This window comes from Carettochelys insculpta, chromosome 6 (genome assembly GCF_033958435.1).
Source record: "Carettochelys insculpta isolate YL-2023 chromosome 6, ASM3395843v1, whole genome shotgun sequence".
Lineage (NCBI taxonomy): Eukaryota > Metazoa > Chordata > Testudines > Carettochelyidae > Carettochelys > Carettochelys insculpta.
The window spans coordinates 101,616,027-101,638,721 of NC_134142.1; the positions used below are offsets into that span (position 1 = coordinate 101,616,027).

General features: G+C 47.4%; 1 long non-coding RNA gene across 1 annotated transcript; it reads left to right on the top strand.

Annotated features, from left to right (window-relative positions):
• The first annotated feature begins 407 nt into the window (after positions 1–407).
• Positions 408–14,688, top strand: LOC142014391 (uncharacterized). Its single transcript, XR_012645928.1, has 4 exons — positions 408–458; positions 11,090–11,124; positions 12,796–12,834; positions 14,608–14,688. It is a non-coding gene; the product is annotated as an uncharacterized LOC142014391 (long non-coding RNA).
• Positions 14,689–22,695: the final 8,007 nt, after the last annotated feature.

Consider the following 22,695-nt stretch of genomic DNA (forward strand, 5'->3'; position numbering starts at 1 on the left):
ATTAGCATTAACACTACAATAAGCTCCTGAGACAGTTCTTTCAAAACTTTTGAATTCAGGTTATCTAAATTTGCTAATGTGTAACGTTTACATATGCTAGGGTGACCAAGTTTTCCTATGCTCAATACAGGACAAGTGGTAAAACTACACATATTCAAGTTAGTTAAACGGCAATCAATCAGAATTATGCAGTACAAATGTTCAAATTAACATCAAGTTTACTGAGCTCCTGTTAAAAAGAAATACTACATAGCTGTAGTCCTTTTATTTACCTTCTTATATTTAAGATTTGCATACATTCCCATATATTTATCTCACACAGGGATGAGGATGGCTGACTGGCCTGACCCAAGCTTTCCTGCCCAGTGCTTGCCACCCTTCATGACTGGCTGGGCCCCCAGGATGGACTCACCTCTCGTTGTATCTGGTACCACATCTCCTCAGGGCAACGTATGGGGGTAAGCACAATCACACAAATCCTGTCACAATTTCTATCAGGGTTCACACCAGAATGTGGTAAGTAGCAGTCTTCTGGCACTGTGTGGGAGGGAAGGGAAGGGAGCTGCTTCTGGTGGAATGGTGGTGGGGGTGGAGGTAGAGATGACCTGGTCCAAGTTTTTCCAGAGATCATCTCTTCCTTCCCATCTCCTGCTCCCCTATGGCTGGAAGCAGCCTGTCCACACAGTGTAGAAAGGTAGCTAACACCTCCAAGGTTTCCCTGGGTGCTGGCCCAGCCACAAGTAGGGGAAGGAAGGAGCTTGCAGACCAGCACCTGGTTCTCCACACAGTGCTGAGAGAGGGATGCAACCTGCATGTGGGGATATGGAGGAGCAGTAGGGCTGGGTGGAAGGATGAACATGCACAGCAGTGAGTGGACAGTGACAGGAAAGCAAGTAAAAAGCTGATGGGTTAGCAGCAGAGGCGATATGTAACCAGCCATCGCCTGCCCACACTCACCAACCACCACAGCCACTAGCTAGTGCTGGCTCAAAATGCAGTGGGATGGGAGAAGGGAAGAGACTGCTGACTGAGTAGCAGGGACTGTATTGATGGACCAGCAAAGTGAGCAGCTAGTCCTGCATGCTTCAGCTTTGTCTGATCACCAGACTTGCACATTCATCTCCTTGTCAGCTACTGGACCTCCTCACTCACCCCTGGTGGGTGGGCTGCTGACAAGAAGGATCTGGCCAGCAACAGGACCCTCTGTTACTGGTGGAAGGGAAGAGACAGAAATATGGGCCAATCTGCCATTTTTTTTAAAAAGTAGGGGCACCTGCAGGACGGCTTAAATACAGGACTGTCCCTTTAAAAATGGGACTTCTGGTCACTTTTGCTATGGGGTTCAGTAACCCTCCCATCTATAGGAGGGCAGCCCTGGCAGCACAGCACCCCTTGTGGGCATGACCTGGAATGTCACTGGTTCATCAACACCATTTCTGGAGTACAATGGGAAACTCCAACCCAAACAGAGGCCAGGCAGGGAAAAAAGATGCAATCCCCGCCCTGGGAAATGAGTCCGACTCTTAGGGATTATTAGGAAAGGGATAGAATATATGACAGAAAATCTCATTGTGCCACTATATAAATCCACATAATGTCTGCAACTAGAATACTCCATCCAGTTTTGGGTGACACATCTCAAGAAGCAGACGGCGGTATTGGAAAAGATTCAGAGAATGGCAGGTACTTGGTGCTAGGGGTCTAAAGAGGCTCTCAAGAGCTAGCAGTTTAAATTATTATCATCAGTGAGCTGAAAGAAAATATGAAATCACTGCTGGTAATAGGTGGGTGACAAAATACAAGCAGAGTGGTAAATAAGGCTGAGGCCAGGACAGAGATTGGGATCCCTTGTGCAGCTGGACCCATGAGAAAAAAAGATTTTCACAGAGCCAAATGCAAGCCCCTACCCTAGCCCCAAAGCATGCAGCCCACATCCCTTGAATAGGGAACTGTACCCAGGCAAGCAGTGACTCTGAGAAAGATTTAGGGGTCATGTTGGGCAAGCAGCTCAACAGGAGCTCCCAAGGGAATGCTATAGTGAATAGAGCTAAAGCCATCATTAGACGTATGAGCAGGGAAGTGAGTAGGGCAGGGAGGTAAACAGCAAGGCTGAGATTGGATAGAGAAGTCTGTTTTAGGGGCCACATTTTAAAAAGATGTTGAAAAACTGGAGATGGGACAGCAAAGATCCCAGTGTTCTGAGGGCTGAAGGAAAATGCTTTCTTGTGAACTATTGAAAGCAGATCAGTCTGTTTAGGTTCTGCAGTGCCTAAGTGTCTACCTGGAAGCAGCTTGTCCCTTCCTGCCTGCACAGCGTAGAAAGGCAGCTAATACCTCCAAGCTGCTGCAGGCCACTGATGTAACTAAGCCATGTCCTGTTCCCTGGTTAAGGCCTGGTGAAGAAGGGGTTAAGTCCTAAGGGTGCATTGTGCTCCAGGGCTTCAGTGAGCCTGGCCAGAGTGATGGCTCAGTAGAGCACACAGGGGACAGAGGAGACAGCACGGTAAACAGCCGCCGCAGGCACAGGGGCAAGGTAGGAGGGGGATTGGTTCTATGCCCCCAGAAGGGGTGGGGCCAAGGGCAGAAGGCACTGCCCAGACTGTGGTGCTGACCCCCCTCCACAACTGCACAGAGTGGCAGAGCAGCACTACCACAGCACTTAAAAGGGGCCTAAAGCACTGATCGCTGCTGCAGTGGCCAAATCTCTTAGCTCCTTTGAAACGCTGGTCCCTGGGACAACTGCCCTCTTGCCCTCCCCTCCTTCCCACTTCAGCAGGCTTGAGAGCAACCCCACGTGCCCTGGGGGCAGGCCGTAGGACGAGGCAGTGTGTGAAGAAGAATTATGTTCTAACTGGAATTCAAAACACCTTTGAAATATTTTGCAACACGCATGTCCTGCAATTATCTGTTGTGAAACAGGGCCTAAATCTCCCTTGCCCTGTCACCTCACATCCAAGACACAGTTTCACAAAAGAAACTCTTTGTCCTGGGTGAAGACATGCAATTCCCAAACTGCTTGTTACTCATCTGGTCCTGTAACTACTTTGGCATGTGATTTCAATGGGACTAAATGTGTGATAACATTTACTCAAAATGGTTATGTGTTTGTAAGAGTGAGCTCGAATAAGCCCACAATCACAGTGAAATCCTCAAGAGAATAAAAGCGCTACAAGAACAGCATCTGCAAATTAAAAAGCAACCTCCCCTTAATTTTTTTATAAGTGCCAATGCCTGTGACTCTAGTCATTTTGATTATAAAAAGTTAAGGCAAATATTTAAGACTTAAGGCAGTTTTGAAGCAGCATTTTGCATGCAGTTCCCTGAGAAAATGAGAAGTAGCAAGTATAGAAAAACCCATTAAATCATATATGAAAATTATAATTTAAAAAGCAATACAAAAGCATTTTACTTTAGTGACACTGCATCCTGTGCTTTCCATTTTCCTTTAATGGCTTTAATGTCTGCTTTATGGGGCATGATATATAATAATACTTTACACTTATAATGTATTGCTCCAAGAATAGCTGAAAATGTACTGCTAGAGCTCATTTTATTTTGATAAGCTTTTGTCCTTCCTGCTCCTTTGCCCTCCTTGCAACTCTGAATTTCTCAAGAAGCTTTCAAGTTATTTGAAGGAATGTTGCTAGTGCTGAAACATATTAATTTAAGGGTTCATGATCTTTTTTTCCATGAAAACAAAATGACAATAAAATAGAAGGGATTGTATGTGCACCCTCAAAGTGACTCATACATTCTAGTTCAAAGAATGTATAAATACTTTCTTTACGGTATTTGACCATCTCTGCTTATAAAGTCTTTGTGATAGGTGATGTACAGCTGGAGGAAAGTAAGGTACCGCTTCATTAAATGGCTATCTCCATATCATAAGTAATTTAGTGAGAACAGTTCAAATAATCAGAAATCTTAACTCTTTCCCCTTATAACCATTTCACTACCAGCCATGACTGCTATTCAGTGCAGATTGTCTGGATTTATGACCTATGGCCAGATTTTCCAATTGTCTTAAAGAAGATTACTACCAAAAAACAAAACAAAACAAAACAAAAAACAAACAAACAAACAAAAAAAACCCCCAAGCCCTGAGAAGAAAATGTATAATTTAATCACTCAAGGTAAGTATACTGATACCTGAAATTCTGTGCAATTAGAGTCTCAGAATGTTTGCTCTCCCCACGTCCTTTTTCTTTATATTAGGACAGCATGGAAAACAGATTATTCAGAATCATCTTTTCTGGTGGTTAGTGTATGAGGTTTCTAGCTGAAAAAAATCACAGTACAAAATCAGGTGTTTGTTCAAGGGCCCTAGACAAACAGGGCTGGGCACGATTATCAAATAGCTCAGCTAATTTGTTATGGAAAGTAATGTGGCTTGTTCAGGGAAGTTAGCCAGTCTCCTGAGCGAAGCAATGCACCTGTTGTCTCAGTGCAGAATGATGGAAGGAACTAGCCAAGAATGTCAAATAGAGTTGTTTCAGTGTAGCTGAGCTACCCAGTCCATAAAATTTGTAAACGTTATTCTAACAAAAGGATAAGATACAGGAATGATGCACTGGGTAAAGAAACATCATGTGGGTATAAAATGAAATAATGTAGTTTTAAATAACAAATCTACGTATTTAAAAAGAGATGACATTTTTGTGGTGAGGAAAGTGTTCTTAAGCTCGTGGACATTTTTTCTTCAATGCAAGTGAACTCACAGGGAAAAGAAACTAGAGTAGCAACAGCTTTACCTAGGCAGAGCAGGGGAATCTCAGAACCAGCAGGCCTGTGTTCACACTCAGAGACAAATTAGATAGAGTTGGAACAGAGCAACAATAAATTCCTCATTTTAAAATTAGAGTTTTGATGCTGATGATTCTGGTCACAAAAATGCTGACATGAATATTTCACAATGTACACTTTCTGTTTCTGTTACACACTCCCATGCAGCCAAGCATTTTGATTCATACAAAGCAGAGGACATATTTAATGAAGATATATAAAGTTGGTGTGTTCGATAATCGTAGCTTACATTATATACCACAGGCTGTTTATGAGGCACAACTCCATTAATGTTATTGGGTTACACAGGCATAACATTAGCATCATGGAGAATCTGACCCAATAGGTAAACTTCAACTCCTCTGAAGTTATGTAAAGGATAAATTGGAGAAGAATTTGGTTTTGGAGGGTTTTTTAATGTCTTGGGAACCTTGTGGAGTGAAAAGAAACTGAAGGGTGTAATTGAAGGAAGAAGATGGCTCAGTATATCTGAGGAAACGTGTCTGTTTTTGGATAAAGGTATGCATGCATAAAGCCCTACCCGCCAATTTAGGCTCCTTGAACATTGTTAGGAATATTGAGGTAAGAAAATGCCTAATTCCAGAAGAGTGCTGAGATCAAGCAACTCAAATGCTAGTAAAATATGTCTTACATTACAAATGTAAACTAAATCACTGCAGTCAACAGCAAAAGCCAAATCCTGTCCTTGTATCCATACATGAAACCCTACAGTGGTGTAGAAGGCAGAATTTGGACCTGGAAGTACACAGTGCTGATGAACTGCTGGCTTTGGATACAGTGTAAACTGAAACATGATCCTGCAGTCCCTCATCATATTATTAAACTCCCTGTAATTTCAACAGGTATTCCATCTATGCAGTATAGATTGGCCTCAGACATTCCTTTGTTTGTACCTTTTCTGCATGAAGCATTGTTAGAGAGATATGGTGGGTGAGGTATTATCTTTTCATTTCTGTCACCAGTAAAAACATTAATTCACTCACCTTGTCTCTTTTTACCTTTACTGACATTTAAGTAACCCCAGGTTGAATTTCCAGACCCTTCTTAAATAGAATGCCAGTTTCTAGCTGTTCTGTTATGCTCCAGACACTTGACTGAAAGTTTTTTGGTTGTTTGTTTTTGGCTTTGATTTACTACATACTGCTATTTTCTATATTGGCTTAAGCACATTTACTGTAACCATGTTCATGCAGAGAAAGAGATGATAGACCTATTCACCGTGGCCATTTTAACTGCAGTGCTTTGATCATTGATGGCACACAACTGAGATTTGTCGTTTTTTTGACAGGCAAACAATAAAGCAACCCAAATATTTATTTTGTGCTTTGCTTTTCCTCAGCTACTGTAGGTTTTTTTTTTTCCCCCGCCTCTTTGGCTGAGTTCTTCTTACTGGTTTTGATGTTGTTACTATTCTTCGTTTTGATAACAATAACTGAGGCTGTGGCCACACTTGGCCAAAATTTCGAAATGGTCACACTAATAGCCAAATCAGAGGATACTAAGGAAGTGCTGAAATGAATATTCAGCGCCTCATTAGCATGCTGCCGGCTGCGGCACTTCAAAAGTGCTGCGTTTCGCTCACATGTGCCTTGGCTACACGGTGGTTCTTTTCAAAAGGACCCTACAAACACTGAAATCCCCTTATTCGGAACAAGGGGATTTCAATGTTTGCAGGGTTTTTTCAAAAGGACCCCCATGCAGCCAAGCCACACATGAGCAACACGTGGCACTTTTGAAGTGCCGCAGCTGGCAACATGCTAATGAGGCGCTGAATATTCATTTCAGCGCCTCATTAATATCCTCCGGTTTGGCCGTTAGCATGGGCATTTCAAAATTTTGGCCTCGTGTGGCCACAGCCTGACAAATGTGTGCTACAGCCTGCTGTTTCAAGGATTACTGATAACATGCCTGCCTGGAGGGAATTAACTAGGGCGGTCAGCACCAGGCCCCAGATGTAGTCACCACAGCATTTCAGGTCAGCTAGGCCCAGCCAGCCTGAGAAATTAAGAGAATTTGGGAATCACAACAAACTGCTCACTAGTGGCCTGTGCAGCATCCCTTTCCACCCACCCCCAGGAGGGTAGCCCACATCGGGGCAGAAGAGCACAGCCAGAGAGGGAAGCCTCACCCTCCTGACCCCCAGCAAACTTCCTTTTTCCATGGTTCTGCGCCCTCCAGGCCTTCAAATTCCCAACAGTCACCTCCCATCAGCAGCCTGGGCTCACATATGATCCTCAGCATAAACACAGAAGTGTGCATGTTTTGCGGGAGGGTGCAGCTCCGACAGGCCTGTCTCTCTTGATCTCCCTGTACATACCCTGCAGATCCTGGTTTGTTATCCTATGCTTCAGTGGCACCTGCTTCCCACATCACTGGAGGGATTTAATCTTTTACTTTCAGGAGTCATGTTTTTGCCTGGTGATTGAGGTAATATGAACTTTCCAACTGTAGCTGTCCAAGATATTCAATTGTACACACATTTTAGCCATTTCTATTTGGGTGATATCCTACTCCTGTTCTCTTTTTCTGTGACTCGGTTAACTTTACGCTGAAAAATTTTTAAAAATCTAATGCACACACAGTCAAAAATATGGAAGGAAAAATATTTCATGGATATAACTAAGTGATGATCCAGTTACACTTAAGCAAATAAGGAAAGTAAGGATGTGCCATTCCAGTCAAAAACAATAATATATTTAAATATTGTCACAGAGTCAGGCCAGAGGGCTAGCTCAAAGGAGGAGAGAGGCAACACCTGGCTAATGAGCAGAGGTAGCAATTAGCAGCTAACCTGGGGAAGCAGCCAAGGAAAAGCTGTTATCAATCAATTAGGGCAAGCTGAGCTCACCTGAGGCTGCCATGGACTGCTTAAAAGGCCTCCTCTTCTGGGGGAGAAGGAGAAGACTCTTTCACAAGGAGGCTATGTCTGAACTAGGTGGGGTTTTTTTTGTTGACAAAATCTGTGGAGTGTCCACTTTCCCAAGGCATTCTGTTGATGGTAAATTGACAGAATGCAGCATTTTTGTTGATAGCATTCTGTTGCTCCCCCATGAGGCAGAATGCCTCTTTTGACAGAGATCTATTGATAGAAAGGCAGTCTGGATGTTCCAGGAGGCTTTCTGTTGACAGACAGGGGCCACGTCTACACTAGCCCCAAACTTTGAAATGGCCACGCAAATGACCTTTTCGAAGTTCACTAATGAAGCGCTGAAATGCATATTCAGCGCTTCATTAGCACGCGGGTGGCCGCGGCACTTTGAAATTGACGTGCCTCGTCGCCGCGCGGCTCGTCCCGACGGGGCTCCTTTTCGAAAGGACCCCGCCTACTTCGAAGTCCCCTTATTCCCATCTGCTCACAGGAATAAGGGGACTTCGAAGTAGGCGGGGTCCTTTCAAAAAGGAGCCCTGTTGGGATGAGCCGCGCGGCGGCGAGGCGCGTCAATTTCGAAGTGCCGCGGCCGCCCTCGTGCTAATGAAGCGCTGAATATGCATTTCAGCGCTTCATTAGTAAACTTTGAAATGGCCATTTGCATGGCCATTTCGAAGTTTGGGGCTAGTGTAGACATAGCCAGGGCTTCCAGGACATTGGGCAGCCTCTTGGCTGTGCTTCTGGTTGGCCATTTTGTCAAGAGAGTAGCTGGACAGTCTGGTTGCTCTCTGTTGACAGAGTGGATCACTCTTTTGATCTGCTTTTCAGTCTGGCTGCAATCTGTCGACAGAGGTTTTTTGTCAGAAGATATCTTCCAACAGTAACTTCTGTCAACAGATTGATCTAGTGTAGACATAGCTGGAGTGTTTAGGCAGCCCTACTTCAGTCCCTTCAGCCAAGGGGCATAGGGGCAAACTGTGAATAGAGCACATGGGGACTAAACTACCTGTGGGACAGTGATTGGAACAAGGGGTTGGGGCCCAGAAGTGAGGCTGACCTACCATGATATCTAATACCTACTTTAGTAGGTAGCTGGTCAGTAGGATTCTAAACATAACATCTTCCTCAGAACTAAAATAATTTATTACCTTGAAAAGGAAAAGCCTTATTTCTACATGACTCAAAGCAGGGAAGGCTCATTTGTATATGTCTGCCCCTGTTGAAAGGGAAATAAACTGCTACACAGCTGAATGTTATTTGTAATATTACTCTAGTAAGAACATATTTTTCAGAAACCAAGATAGTTGCTTCTCATTATTAAAAAAGGATGGTCATATTTCATGATGCTTTGTGCCATTCTGACAACTTGCCACCTAATAAGGTTATGTATTTTCCATGGCTGAAAAGTTGACTCTATTAAGTCGATGGCAAAGCCTTTATTTACTTCAGTGTGGCCAGCATGTCACCACATGCTGCATTTTCCTTATTGCACCTGTATTTTCCTTATAAATGATTCAACTAACTGCCTAACATATATTAACCTACTGCACATTTTGAAGGGATAAATGTTTTGCTAACCCCATGTATTATCTTCTCTTTTGGGCTCAGATTTTCAAGTCCAGCCCTGTTCCGCAAATCATGTAAGTAGGCACTTTAGCTTTAAGCATGTGCTGAAGCTCATTGCAGTCTGTGCAGACTTCAGCACATGTTTAAAGCATCTTCTAAAGGGCCTGATCCAAAGCACACTGAAGTCAATGGTAGTGTTGGTATGAATGGGCTTTGACTTCCCATGTGCTTTCATGAACAAGAGGCAACCCAAGCATGTGTTTATGTGCTCTGCTGAAGCAGGGGTCCAATACCACTAAAAGTCATTTGCCGTCTCTAACAACGAAAACCTGAAATCCATCATTATTTCATTTTTAAATTTGAGTTAACTTCCATTTTGTGAGATCACTACGCCATTTCCCCTGAGTACCTGTGCGCTGTGAAGAACACTTGCAGTTATCCTGGTCTAGCCTGTCTAGGGCGCACCTCCTGTCATGCAAGTCTGACAAAATCTACAAAAGAAGACAAGTCAAGTTTATGAACTAAAAATAGTATAAAGCTCAGACATATGAACACCATCTATAAAATGGTTACCAGCCCCTTGGGACTTATATTCAGCAGGAATGTTTCTCCTTGCAGTCTTCAAAATGCCACATTTCTGGATCTTATGCTACTATACTATAAACAATGGGCTAAATTCTATGCTCTGTAAAATGGGAGGTTTTGAGGTTTCCATATGGGTGAATTACACAATTAACTATTTCAAAACAGAGAATTGGTAGTGTTTCTTAAGAGGCAGTATTATTTGCTTTTTTGTCGGGAGAGCTTTAATAGGACGCTGCGTTGGATAAATGCGAGAACAAATAATGCAGATTGTCTCAGTATTTTCACATTTCTTATTGTCATTCACCAGGCTTCAATACACAGAAGAAGCATTGAATAAAAAAGCCTAGAAATGAATCAGGTCAAAATATTTTTTTAAACAGAGGGAAACAAAACCTAAGACCCTGTCTGCATTAGACAAATTTGCCTGGATGATGTAACTACACTGATACGGGATATGGTTGGACTGGTGTATGCTCTGCTTTGTATCAGTGAAATTTATACATATCAGGATTTTGCACTGCAGCTGTGCAATTGTGACCGTGACAATCTCTCTAATGTAGACAGCCACTTCATTACAGTTACACACAATGAATGACACTGCAAAAGGGAAAGGTAGGCATTCACAGAGAAACACAGATGAAAATGACCTTACATTTATCCTAGAGGCATGCAACTTGTTCCATTGTAATTAAGAAGAAAACACATAAAAAAACCCAAAAATCTCCCCCAGTTGCCTGAGCAACCATATGGTATTTAATACTGGGAGTAGGACTGCAGTCTGGTATGATCCACAAATGCATGGAGTGCTTGTATAAAGACTTGTTTTTAAAATGCTATTCAGACATTAACATAAACATATTTAATATTTTCAGTCATTCATACATAAGCAATATTTGGAAAGGAGGGCCCTGAATGCCTGGGAAAAGGCTAAATGAATAGTTCCATTTTCTAACAAAAACAGGTAATATTTGCTATTACTGCTGCTTGAACAGTGCCTTGCAAAGAATTTAGAAGGAAAAAAGCATGGGACCATCTGAATGGATGCAGTGGGTCTGACAGAATTCTGTCTAGTCCAGTGCATTGTTTCCAGCAGTGGCCACTACCAAGTGTTTCAGTAGAAAGCGTAAGAATGCTGCAGTAGCAGATATGAGATAATTTGTCCCCTGGCATAGGTCTAATCCTGACCTCTGATAGTTAGTCAGTTCCTGCTGCCTGGAAACATTCCTTTTACTGGTTTTTAATTCCTAACTGTTAATTTCATTGCAGGTTTCCTGGGACTTGAGTTATGAAACAGTCAGAAGGCAAGTTCCTCATATACAGCAGTCTCACAATCTTTCTTTGTGTCTCTGTAGCAAGGTATTGTGGACTTCCCCTACCCCAGAAGCAGATGTGCCCTCCCTGAAGCTGTGGTGGGTGGAGCCAGAGCACCCTTGCCCTGCCTCCGAGATTGACATGCAGGGGAGAGAGCACAAGAAGTGGAGGGCAGAGCTCATTAGAAGGGCTGCCTGGGAGCAGATAAGGTGAGCTAGGCCTGACTCCTGAGAACAGGAGGGCTGCACTAGCAAGTACATTCAAAATTAGGATTGGAAGACTGAGCTCTTTCAAAAGAACCCGCGGAGTGTCCACACACACCCTGCGCCCTTTCGAAAGTAACTTCAAAAAGAACTCAGGCATTCTTTCGAAGTCGCTCCTCCGTTCCTGGGGTGGGAAGAGCACCCACCTTCGAAAGATAATTTCAAAAGAGAGCAAGTGTAGACGCTCCGTGACCCGCTCATTCAAAAGAGGGAGTCCTCCATGGCAGTGATCAGCTGGCGGGTGGCGGCCCTGCTCACAGCACAGACGGGCTCTATGGTTCTAGCATCCGGCCACACTTAAGAGGACGCAGGCTCCCAGAAACCCTCAGGCAGGAAGCTGAGAGCATGCAGCCAGCAGTGAGGCCACGCTGCTCTCCAGCTCACCAGCCACCATGACGGCCAGCCAGTCCCTGAAACCATCTGGACCCATGGCCAGCCACCCGGACCCCTGCCCACCCCAGGGACCCTGCAAAAACAGCGGGGAGTTGTCCCAGGAGGCGGGCCAGGCCCTGAAGCATCGAGCCCCCTCCTGGAGAGAGGCCGAGATCAAGGACCTCCTCTCCCTCTGGGAAGATGAGGAGGTACTCCAACAAATGGGGGTCTGTCGCCGCAATGTGGTCGCCTTCCAGTGGTTGGCAAACGGGCTGCTTGACCACGGCCACCCCACCTGCACGCTGGACCAGGTCCAGTCAAAGAACTGCAGCAGGGGTATTGCAGGGCCTAGGACGCAGCTGGGCGGTCAGGGGAAGCCCGCACAAGCTGCCCCTACTACAAAGAGCTCCACTTCCTCCTGGGGCCGAAGGAGGCTGGACCCCCCACCATCTTCCTTGACACGTCTGTCAGTGACACCGAGCCAGAGATGGCGACCGAGGGTGAAGAGCACCCAAGGTCGTCAGCCAGCACCAGGCAACTGCGGATAGCATGGCAACTTGACCCCACCAGCAATGACGAGGGCTCAAGCGAGGTGGTCCTCATCATCGACCTCCCATCTGGGCCGTCCAGCTGGGCCCCGTCCGACCGTGCCTTGCCTGCCTTCCCGGAGGGACCCCTAGGTAGGTGGTGTGCACACCAGCCTCCCTAGTGCCCAGGGAGGGAGTGTCAGGTCCCACGCAGGGTGGCCACAGGCATCACACATGGCCACCAGTCCAGGTGCATGTGGACCCTGGACAGCTGTGCTCCCCAGGCTCTCAGGGAGATGATGCACGGCACTCAGCACCACATAGATGGGACAGCATCGGGGCTGCCCAGACTTGGAGGGAGTGAGGAGCAGCGTGGGTGGGGGCGTGTTCCCGGTACCCCTGTGGGGCACACAGGGACATGTACCCTGGGATGCCAGGACACGGGGACGTGCACCTGGGACTACTGGCCCATTCACCCCCGCCCCTTCTGTCTCCACAGCTCCTGCAGCCAATGGCCAGACCAGCCCCACCATGGAGGGTGAGGGGGAGCGGCCTGCATCCTGAGCAGGGACCATGTGGGGTTGCCGCCGGGCCATCCACCAGTGCCACCAGGGTGGCCACGAGGGCTACGTCTACACGTGCACCCAACATCGAAATAGCTTATTTCGATGTATCAACATCGAAATAGGCTATTTCGATGAATAACGTCTACACGTTCTCCAGGGCTGGCAACGTCGATGTTCAACTTCGACGTTGCTCAGCCCAACATCGAAATAGGCACAGCGAGGGAACGTCTACACGCCAAAGTAGCACACATCGAAATAAGGGAGCCAGGCACAGCTGCAGACAGGGTCACGGGGCGGACTCAACAGCAAGTCGCTCCCTTAAAGGGCCCCTCCCAGACACACTTTCATTAAACAGTGCAAGATACACAGAGCCAACAACTAGTTGCAGACCCTGTATATGCAGCACGGACCCCCAGCTGCAGCAGCAGCAGCCAGAAGCCCTGGGCTAAGGGCTGCTGCCCACGGTGACCACAGAGCCCCGCAAGGGCTGGAGAGAGAGTATCTCTCAACCCCCCAGCTGATGGCCGCCATGGAGGACCCCGCTATTTCGATGTTGCGGGACGCGGATCGTCTACACGTCCCTACTTCGATGTTGAACGTCGAAGTAGGGCGCTATTCCCATCCGCTCATGGGGTTAGCGACTTCGACGTCTCGCCGCCTAACGTCGATTTCAACTTCGAAATAGCGCCCAACACGTGTAGACGTGACGGGCGCTATTTCGAAGTTACTGCCGCTACTTCGAAGTAGCGTGCACGTGTAGACGCAGCCGAGGAGGCGGGGGACACTGCCCATACCTCAGCTTTGCGGGACCTTACTGGTGTGCTGCAGGAGTGGCTTGCCAGGGAACGGCAGGCCAGGGACCGGGTCATGGCGAACATGGATGCCCTGACCTGAGCCGTGGTGGGCCACCTAGACCCAGCTGCCGCCCCATAGCAAGCCACTCCTGCACCTGCCCTCCCTGCCCCCACCCCACCATCCCTCATCCCCCTGTCACCCAGCCGCGCCCCCCACCTCCCCAGTCCTCCGGTCAGCCTCCCCACCCCCAACATCTCCTGCCCACCCCGGTCTCCCACCCACCCCACCCCCTCCCCATGAGCCCGACCTCTCTGCCCTTGTCCCAACCCACCTGCCTCCGTCTGCCCTGATGCAGCTGGCCCACATGTTGATGGCCAGGGCTGGCCAAGATGAGGCCATTCCCCCTGCTCCACACACCTCCCATGCTGACCCCAGGGAGCCTGCAGGGGCCCCTCCCCAGCAGTGCCCGTACCTCCCTGTGCCACCCACCGCAGCCCAGCCACAACAGACCACCCGGACCCAGGGGGAAGGGGCAGATGTGAGCGATGGGGATCCCGTCCCTCAACTCCCATAAATTAATAGGGCCTCCTGCCCTTACCTTCAGCCCTCCCAGGGCCCAACACCCTTGTATATAGTTCTCCCCAGCCCCGCTTTCTGTGATACCCCTCCCTGTACATAGGCGGCAAAGCAGTAGTATCGGTTAAGTAAAGTGTTTATTTTGTGGTTCTGTCGGGGTCCCCTGTGGGGGTGGGGGGTGTGTGTGCATGGGGGTGGTGTGGTTACTGCAGTCCCCACTCAAAGGCCTGGCACAGGGCCTCCCATACCCATACCCACACCCGCACCCTGTCCCGCTGGGCCTGGCAGCATGGGGGAGCAGGGGGCTGCTCATACCCGCGCCCTGCCTCAACGGCCCACCCGTGCACAAATGGCTCGTTCTTTGCCTCCACCAGGTTGTGCAGGGCACAGCAGGCCCCAGCTACTGCCGGAACACTGGGAAGGCCCATCTTCAGCCTTGTGAGGAGGCATCTGAAGCACCCTTTCAAGCGGCGAAATGCCCGCTCCACCCTGTTACGGTCCCAGTTCAGCCGCTCATTAAAAACATCTTGGCTGGTCTGTGAGTGTCTCGTGTATGGCCTCATGAGCCAGGGCTGCAGGGGATAAGGCCGTGTCTGCCATGATGCAGGGTACAATTGTGGTGTCCCCAGTGGGGAGCTTCCGCTGGGGGATGAAGGTCCCCTCGGCCATGTGTCAGCCCAGCCCTCAGTTCTGGAACACCCTGGCATCTTGGGCACGGACGGACCAGCCCACACAGATGTCCTGGAACCAACCGTTGGTGTCGACAAGTGCATTCAGGACCACGGAGTGGTAGCCCTTATGGTTTATGAAAGCCCCGCTGCTGTGCTCTGGGGCCCGAATGGCAACGTGCGTGCTGTCCAGGTCCCCAAAGCAGTTTGGGAAGCCCAACTCCTAGAAGCCCTGGATGGCATTGTCCAGGTCCCTGACACGCACCAGCTGCCGCAGGAGGACCCTGTTGATGGCCCGGACAACTTGCAGGGAGCGGGAGGAGGATGCACTCATGATCATGGGGTGGGGTGTAGTGTGCCCGACCATCCCTGTCCCCTGCAGGGTAGGCCTCCCTGGGGCCCCTGTCCCCATCCCTATCCTGTCTCTGGTGGGGGATGTCCTGTGGTCCTCAATGGTGTCCCATGGCTTACTCATTGAGGATGGCCCCAACGGTGGCCCTGCCCACCCCAAACTGATGGCCGATGGATCAGTGACTGTCCAGAGTGGCCAGTTTCCAGAGGGCGATGGCCACCCTTTTTTGGAGCGGGAGCGCTGGCCTCATGCGGGTGTCCTGGTGCTGGAGGACTGGGGCGAGCCAGTGGCACAGCTCTAGGAATGTTCCCTTGGTCATCCGGAAGTTCCGTAGCCACTGGTCGTCACCCCAGTCCTCCAGCACCAGCCGGTCCCACCAGTCGCTGCTTGTGGGGAAGCTCCACAGGCAGCAGATGCCCCAGGGGACTGTCTGGGGACATCTCACCCTCTGGATGACTTCCAGGAGGGTGGCTAGTAGGCTGGCTGCCCATAGCTGCTGCTGCGCAGCGGCCAGGACCACAGCCAGTGCACTAGCCACAGCCTCGATGGGGATGGGGGCTGCTTGGGTTCCCTGGGGGCCCGGGGTGCCTCCTCTGATCTCCTCAGTGTGCAAGTCTGGGGACAGGTGGCTGGCCCTCAGCATGTGCAGGCTGGTGTATGGGATGGAGGGGCCTTTAAGGGGACAGCGGCCTGCGGTCCCAGAAGGGCTCATCCACCATGCGACCCTGCCCGCGAGACTTCCTGCACCTGTACTTTCGAAAGAGCGCCCTGCGTAGTGTGGATGCTCATTTTTGAAATTGCACTCCGGGACTTGCGAAAGAGTGGATCACACCTTCGGTCTCTGTTTGTCTGTGTGGATGCTCCATTTCGAAAGGACGGCTTCAATGTTCTGTTTCGAAAGCTGTCCTTCCAAAAGGGGGCTGTTGTGTAGACGCGGCCGAGCTGAATAGCCTGTGCTGCTCTGACCTGACATTTGCTTGCTATCCAGAGGAGTATCCTGACCTGTTGCTTGCGCACTACTGGGAGGACCTGTGAGTGTTTGGGCCTCTGGGCATGCCACTTGCATTGGTCTGCTACCTGGAGGGGTTGGGATGTAGCTGAGTCCCTGCCCTGCCATCGGCCTGCTACGAGGGAGGTCCAGAACTGCCTCCCAGGTCTCTGGACCTGCCATCCATTTTTTTTACCCAGGGGAAGTGGACCTGCCCACCTGCCCAACCTCCTGACAACCCTAAATGAGGGTACCCACACCTGGGCTGATGTCTGTGCGTTGTGACCTGGATGTCAACTGACCAGCAACTAGTAGCAGCTCCTATTAGGGCCTCAGACTGGGCTCAGTGGAGTGGGTATGGCTGTGGCCCCCTACTCCTCCCTATAAGGTAGCAGTCTTCCCCCTCTCCAGACCTACCCTGAATTGTGGTCTGCCGTGTCCTGCTACAAGCATCTGAGCCCTACACTAACGAGGCCTATGCCCTGAGCCAAGATGGGCTCCTTAATCACTGTTTTGTTGCTCAGCCCTATTGAAAAAGTTGAGCCCTGTAGTGACTGCTGCTATGATTCACAGATTGTCTGCTTAGTCCTGCTAAAAGCGAGCTGAGCCTTGTGCTTACTGCTGCCGCACCCTGAATGCAGGCAGCTCACTGCCTGTTAAGCGGTGTTGCAGCCTTCCCCTGGCACGAAGGGGGCGAACCCTAACAGGCATCTCTCCAGTCTCCTTTTTAAGCTAAGCATTCCCAGTCTTTTCAGTCTCTCTGTGTATGACTTTGATCATTCTTTTCACCCATCTCTGAATCCTCTCTAGCTCTACACCACCTTTTTAGAGGTAAAGAGACTAGTACTGGACTTTTTTTTTAAGACTACATTTGTCTTTTTATTTTGGTTTGGGCTGCGTAGTATAAAAGTAAGACTTGAAAGGTTTAAGAAAAATTAAATTTTTTTAAACCTTAAATCTCAGAGGATTAATATTGTAAACTCTTGTGGTTTTTAAAAACAAAAATGAGAGGGGGAAAAAAAGGCAGGCTAAAAAAATCTCTTCATAATTTAATTGGTTTCCAGTTGACATTGGATGAAGAAAATCTGTATGTGTCATGTGCAAAACAAGCAGCATTTTTTGTTCTGTGTGTGGTTTTTTTTTAAACAAACACCTTTCAGGCCTCTCCTGTAGAAAAATAAAAAGCACAAAGCCAATTTTGTCTTCTTGTACAAGTCATCTAAAAGCCACTCTGATCATGTACAATTTCTGGCATCCCCAGTAGTCTGGGTTAAACAATATCAGCTTATGATCACAACAGTGCACTGCTAACTAGAGCAGGGAATGTTTCTGGCTGCCACCAAGTGACAAGAGTCTGTAATTCCATGTTACAATTTGGACAAACAATCAAATAAAATCATTGGTCTGGTCAGGATAAATAGAATGCCTCGTATTTCAAGCACAGTGCTTCATACTAGTCACTATCCTGCTGTGAGATACAGATTTTATTATGTAACTGAACACTTTTATAAAAGAAACCTGTAGCTATGTACAGAATACCTTAGTCTTGAGTTTGAGTCTGTCTGGTCTAAAGAAATAATATTGAATTACAGTTATCCTCTTCTGGCAACAGTGTGAGTCCATTATGCAAGATGAATAGTATCTGATACTGCAAATAGCGTCTTTGAAATCAATGGACCTACTTACAAAGTAAGATAATACTTTGTGTGAGAATTCTGCATAATTGAACTGAATTTGTCCTTATTTAGAAGTCTGCTTTTCTTCCTGTAATCTCTCAGTGGAGGGTCCAGGAAATGACCTCTGTTCCCTGTCCTGACCCTTAAAAAGAGTATTGATTAACTGTAAAATGTACATGCAATTGTTCTATCAGTATGATTAGGGAGACCCAGACAATCTGGAACAATCTTAGCAAGCTATGTCCCAATTCTGCACAGATGCTTGTCTTTACAGGCAAGCTGGGTCTACACTAGAGAGTTCTGTTGACAGAAGGAGCCTTCTGTCGACATAACTCGGAGCATCTACACACATAAAGCATTCTGTCAGCAGATTCTTTTGACAGAACTCTGGATTTGCCTCGACAGTATTGTCCCCCTAAAAATTGAGACATAACAAGCTCACGACCGAGTATTGTCGACAGAAGTGCAATGTAGACACTCCTGTCGACAGACAGGACTTCTGGTTGCTGGGCAGCCCTCTTTGCAGAGCTGCCATTCCACTTTCTGGCACCAGAGGGCAGTGCAGTCTGGCAGCTCTCTGCCAACAGCAAGTTGTGTGTAGATGCAATCTGTTGACAGGGGGTCCGTGAGATTTCCCTGTTGACAGTAACTTCTATTGACAGATGCTTCCAGTGTAGGTGTAGCCACAGTGAATAGTCCAAATAGAAGTCAGTATACTCATCACTCGTTAAATGAGTACTTCACTTACAAGTACTTGCTTAAACGAGGGACACATTTACTTACCTTAGTTCACTCTACAGGTGAACCTCCCCCCCCACTAATATGAGGCTAATCCCCTCCCAATGGCTCCAACCTACCCTAGTCTGACCCCCCCAACTGGCCCCGCAGCCCCTACCCGTGGCAGCCTGACCCCCCACCTCCGCCAGCCCTGCAGCAGCCTGACTGCCCCCCTCTCTCTCTGCCAGCCCCATGGCAGCCTGACCCCTCCCCCTGCCAGCCATGCGGCATCCTTCCCCCGCCCCCACTGGCTCCCCGGCAGCCTGACCCCTGCACCTCCACTGGCCCCGTGGCAGCCTGACTCCTGCCCTCTGCTAGCCCCGTGGCAGCCTGACACCCGCCCCCCCCAGCTCTGCCAGCCCTGTAGCACCTACCCACGACAGCCTGACCCTGCCCCTCTGCTGGCCCTGCAGCAGCCTGACCCCCTCCCCAGCTGCCGGCTCCGCAGACCAGCGACAGCCTGACTCCTGTGCCAGCCCCATGGCCCTAACCCGTGGCAGCCTTAACGTCCCCCCCTCCCTCTGCCGGACCCGCAGACTGGCCCCATGGCAGCCTGACCCTTGCCTCCCCTCCCCTCCAGCCCAGTAGACCTAACCCGCTGTAGTCTGACACCCCCCATCGAACCACACACCCAACCTTCAGCAGCCTGCACTCCCCACCCACCCCACAGACCCAACCATTCACCAGGTTTTAACCCTCTTTCCCACTCGTGGCATTAAACTGCCTTTAACCTTTTCCAACCCTGAAATCTAAGGTTCACTTACCTTCCAAAAGCAGCGCCACATACTGCCACTCCTTCGCTGAGCTCTAGGAACCAATCAGACACTTTTACGTGTATTTTAATAAGAATTTAGTGCCCCTCTTACAAGTTTTCGCCTACCAGCACAAAGTTGGGAACCAATTTTGCTCGTAGAGCGAGGAATGAGTGTATACCAAAATGTGCCAGTCACTTCATATTTTGGTAAACATGAAGATGCATATCACTCCAGGTAATTATCAGCAGCGTTGTCACTGTGGTTTGATTTTCAACAGCATAAATCAGTGCCATTTTATAAGTATTGCTGATCCAGTTCCAGATTTCTCTTTAGAATACAGCTGATATGTTTCTCCAGGCAAAAAGGGGACACCATCAACTCACTATAAACAAAATACAATCTTAGGACCAACATGTTGTTTTTGCAGAGACTTAATATGTAACCTTATCCATAACCACACCACATGCCCCTGCTATCCACCAACATTTTCATTGCTCAGGCTGAGAGAAATGCCAAAAAATCATCAACTCTTTCAAAATTTTAGCTTTAAACACAGATCTGTTAATTAAATCACATTTGCTTACAGCGCCCTCTTAACTATAAACTTTAAGATGTGTCCTTCCTACTTTTCCAAGAATCATATACTAATGAGGAATGTCAGCCTGCTGGAATTAGCATAGTCTGATGGGAATTAGGTGAGCCAGATGGAGATATACAGAACCATGTGTACAAATAACTAAGTAGGTATCCTAGCTCTTATCTGTGTACCAGAAGCAGTGCTTAATTTGTGACACTGCTTGCCAGGGTTGACCACTGGCACCTCTAAACCTGGCAGTTCATTGCCTAGAACCTCTCTACTGCCATGTAAGTTATGAAAGGAAAAAACAACTTGAGCCCAGGCAGCTCTTTCATTGAAAATAAAGCACTAACCATAAAGTGGAAGGTAAATAAAATCCATTAGGAAGATTGAGGAGGAGGGAAGGAAGAACCTGAATCTCACATTTTTACAATGAACCTGTTCACTGCAGTGGAATTACTTATGTGACCAACTACCAGTGGCTATTGCTGTTGGGGTAATGGGACTGTCTGCAGAAGTATTGCTCAGTGAGATTAATGGTGACAGAATGTGCATCAAAAGATGTGACAAGTGTTCAGGTGCTGCATTAAGAGATATTATAGAAAACCCTCCCATGAGGAGAACTTCATCCATCAGAGCTTAATGAGTATTCAGAAAGGGCTCTGCAAATTCGAGCTTAAATAGTTTGCTGACAATATCTTCCCTTCCCCTGCATGACCAAATTATGGCAGAGTTTGTGCCTCTTCACTACTTTTGGGGGTTTCCCCACTTCCACAAAGGTGCCAGGAAGGCTGTGTTTTAGCCTCCTTATGGGAGCTGGGAGGAGAACAGCAGTGGGTGCCACTACCCGTAGCATTGCAGGGGAGGAGATGGTGGTGGCTATCTGTGAACTGCTGGTGTGCGGTGAGAGGGGAAAGCTGCAAGAGTGATCCAGGGCCTGGACACTGCCAGGGAGAGGGAGAAGGGTGGCCATGTATCTCCCGATCACAGCAGATGCCTCTGTCCAACATGGACATTGAGCTAGCAGCTCCCCACTCTCTGACACCATCCCACTCTGGAAAAGCCCCTTTATCCCAGCAGGAGAGGGATGCTGCCTGGGGCACAGGTGGTGGCTCAGCAGAGCTTGGCTCAGAGTGGAATAGGAGTCAGAGTGGGGGACAGGACAAAACAGAAATGGAGCTGGGAGCTGAGCAAGTGCAGAAGACTGAGATAGACACAGTTGAGGGCAGAATAGAAGCAAAAGGCAAATAGGATGTAAACAATGGTGACTTGTGGAAGGGATGATGTGGGTGCACAAGAGGAGTTCTGACTGTGGGAGGAGAAAAGGGAGATGGTATGGTATGTGGTATGTCTTATTGCTTGGTGCAATATTGCTAGTACATTCTCAAAGAGCTAGTATATACACGTTTTTATCCTTACTGGTTTAGAATCCCATATAGTGACATTGGTACAAATAATTCTGTAGACCATATCTAACAAATATTTTTGGGAAAAAATGTTTTAAAGTACAATAACTGCTTCCTGGTGTTTTTCTGCTCATTAATTGTCTTCTGTGGATGGCATAACCAAAACAAGGAATACAGTGAGTAGCTAGCCAGTTGTGCAGTATTTGCAGAAGAGAATTAACTGTTCTGTGTCAAGAACTCCATTTAACTTTTCAGTAGTTTGATGCTAACAACCTCCACTTTCCTCAGTAGATTTCATTAGATTCCAAGGTATTTCCAAGAGGAAGCTGGAGGGCACAGAAAGATGCTGACTGAAGTTACACAAAAAATTTTGGAAACAAAATTTTGGAGGAAAAATGAATTTTTGTGCTGAAGTAAGCATTTCATTATTTTGTTTTCAATTTGCCAAGTCTTTTTGGTAACAAACACAAAAAAACCCAAACAAATAAACAAACAGCATCAACAAAAAACAAACAAAAAAACAGCAACCAAAGTCTAAACATTTTGTTTTTTCTTTTATTCATTAAACAAATGTTTTGATTTTGCAAAAACAATGCGGAGTCCTGGGGCACCACAAAGATGAACAGATTTATTTGGGCATGAGCCTTAGCAGAGGTTTTACCTGTGTAAGTTTATGCCCAAATACATCTGTTAGTCTTTTAAGGTCCTGCAAGACTTTGTAGTTGTTTTTGTGGATACAGACTAGCAAACCTACCCTTCTCTGTTATGATTTGTGGTTCAAAATGACTTTTCATTTTAAATTCCTTTTACTTGAATTTTTAATAAAAAAACTTCAGATTATGTTTATATTTGAACTAAATGTTTTGTTCAGGCCAAACTGACCTGTGCTTTCCTCTTTTTGGTTAATCAAAAATTATAATAATTGTGGGTTCACTCCAGGGTTGCCAACAATCAGTAAATTTAGAGTCTGTAAAAAAATTAGCTGAAATTGGACATGTTTGTAAAGTCTGTAAAAAAAATGTAGGTGTCCGTAATTTCATAAAAAGTGCAAAAAAATTTAAAAAACCCCAGCAATTATTCCATAGCAATTCAATTTATTTTGTGCAGTTTCAGCCATTTTACTACACCGCACAAGAAATTGGACATTTTAGTTGTTCATTTAGCTCGGTCGTTGAGGTGATGTAATGTGAATCACGCGATCCGCATGATATTATCATCTACATTATTCCGTGGCATTAGTGTCAGCACATTGGCAACGTGACT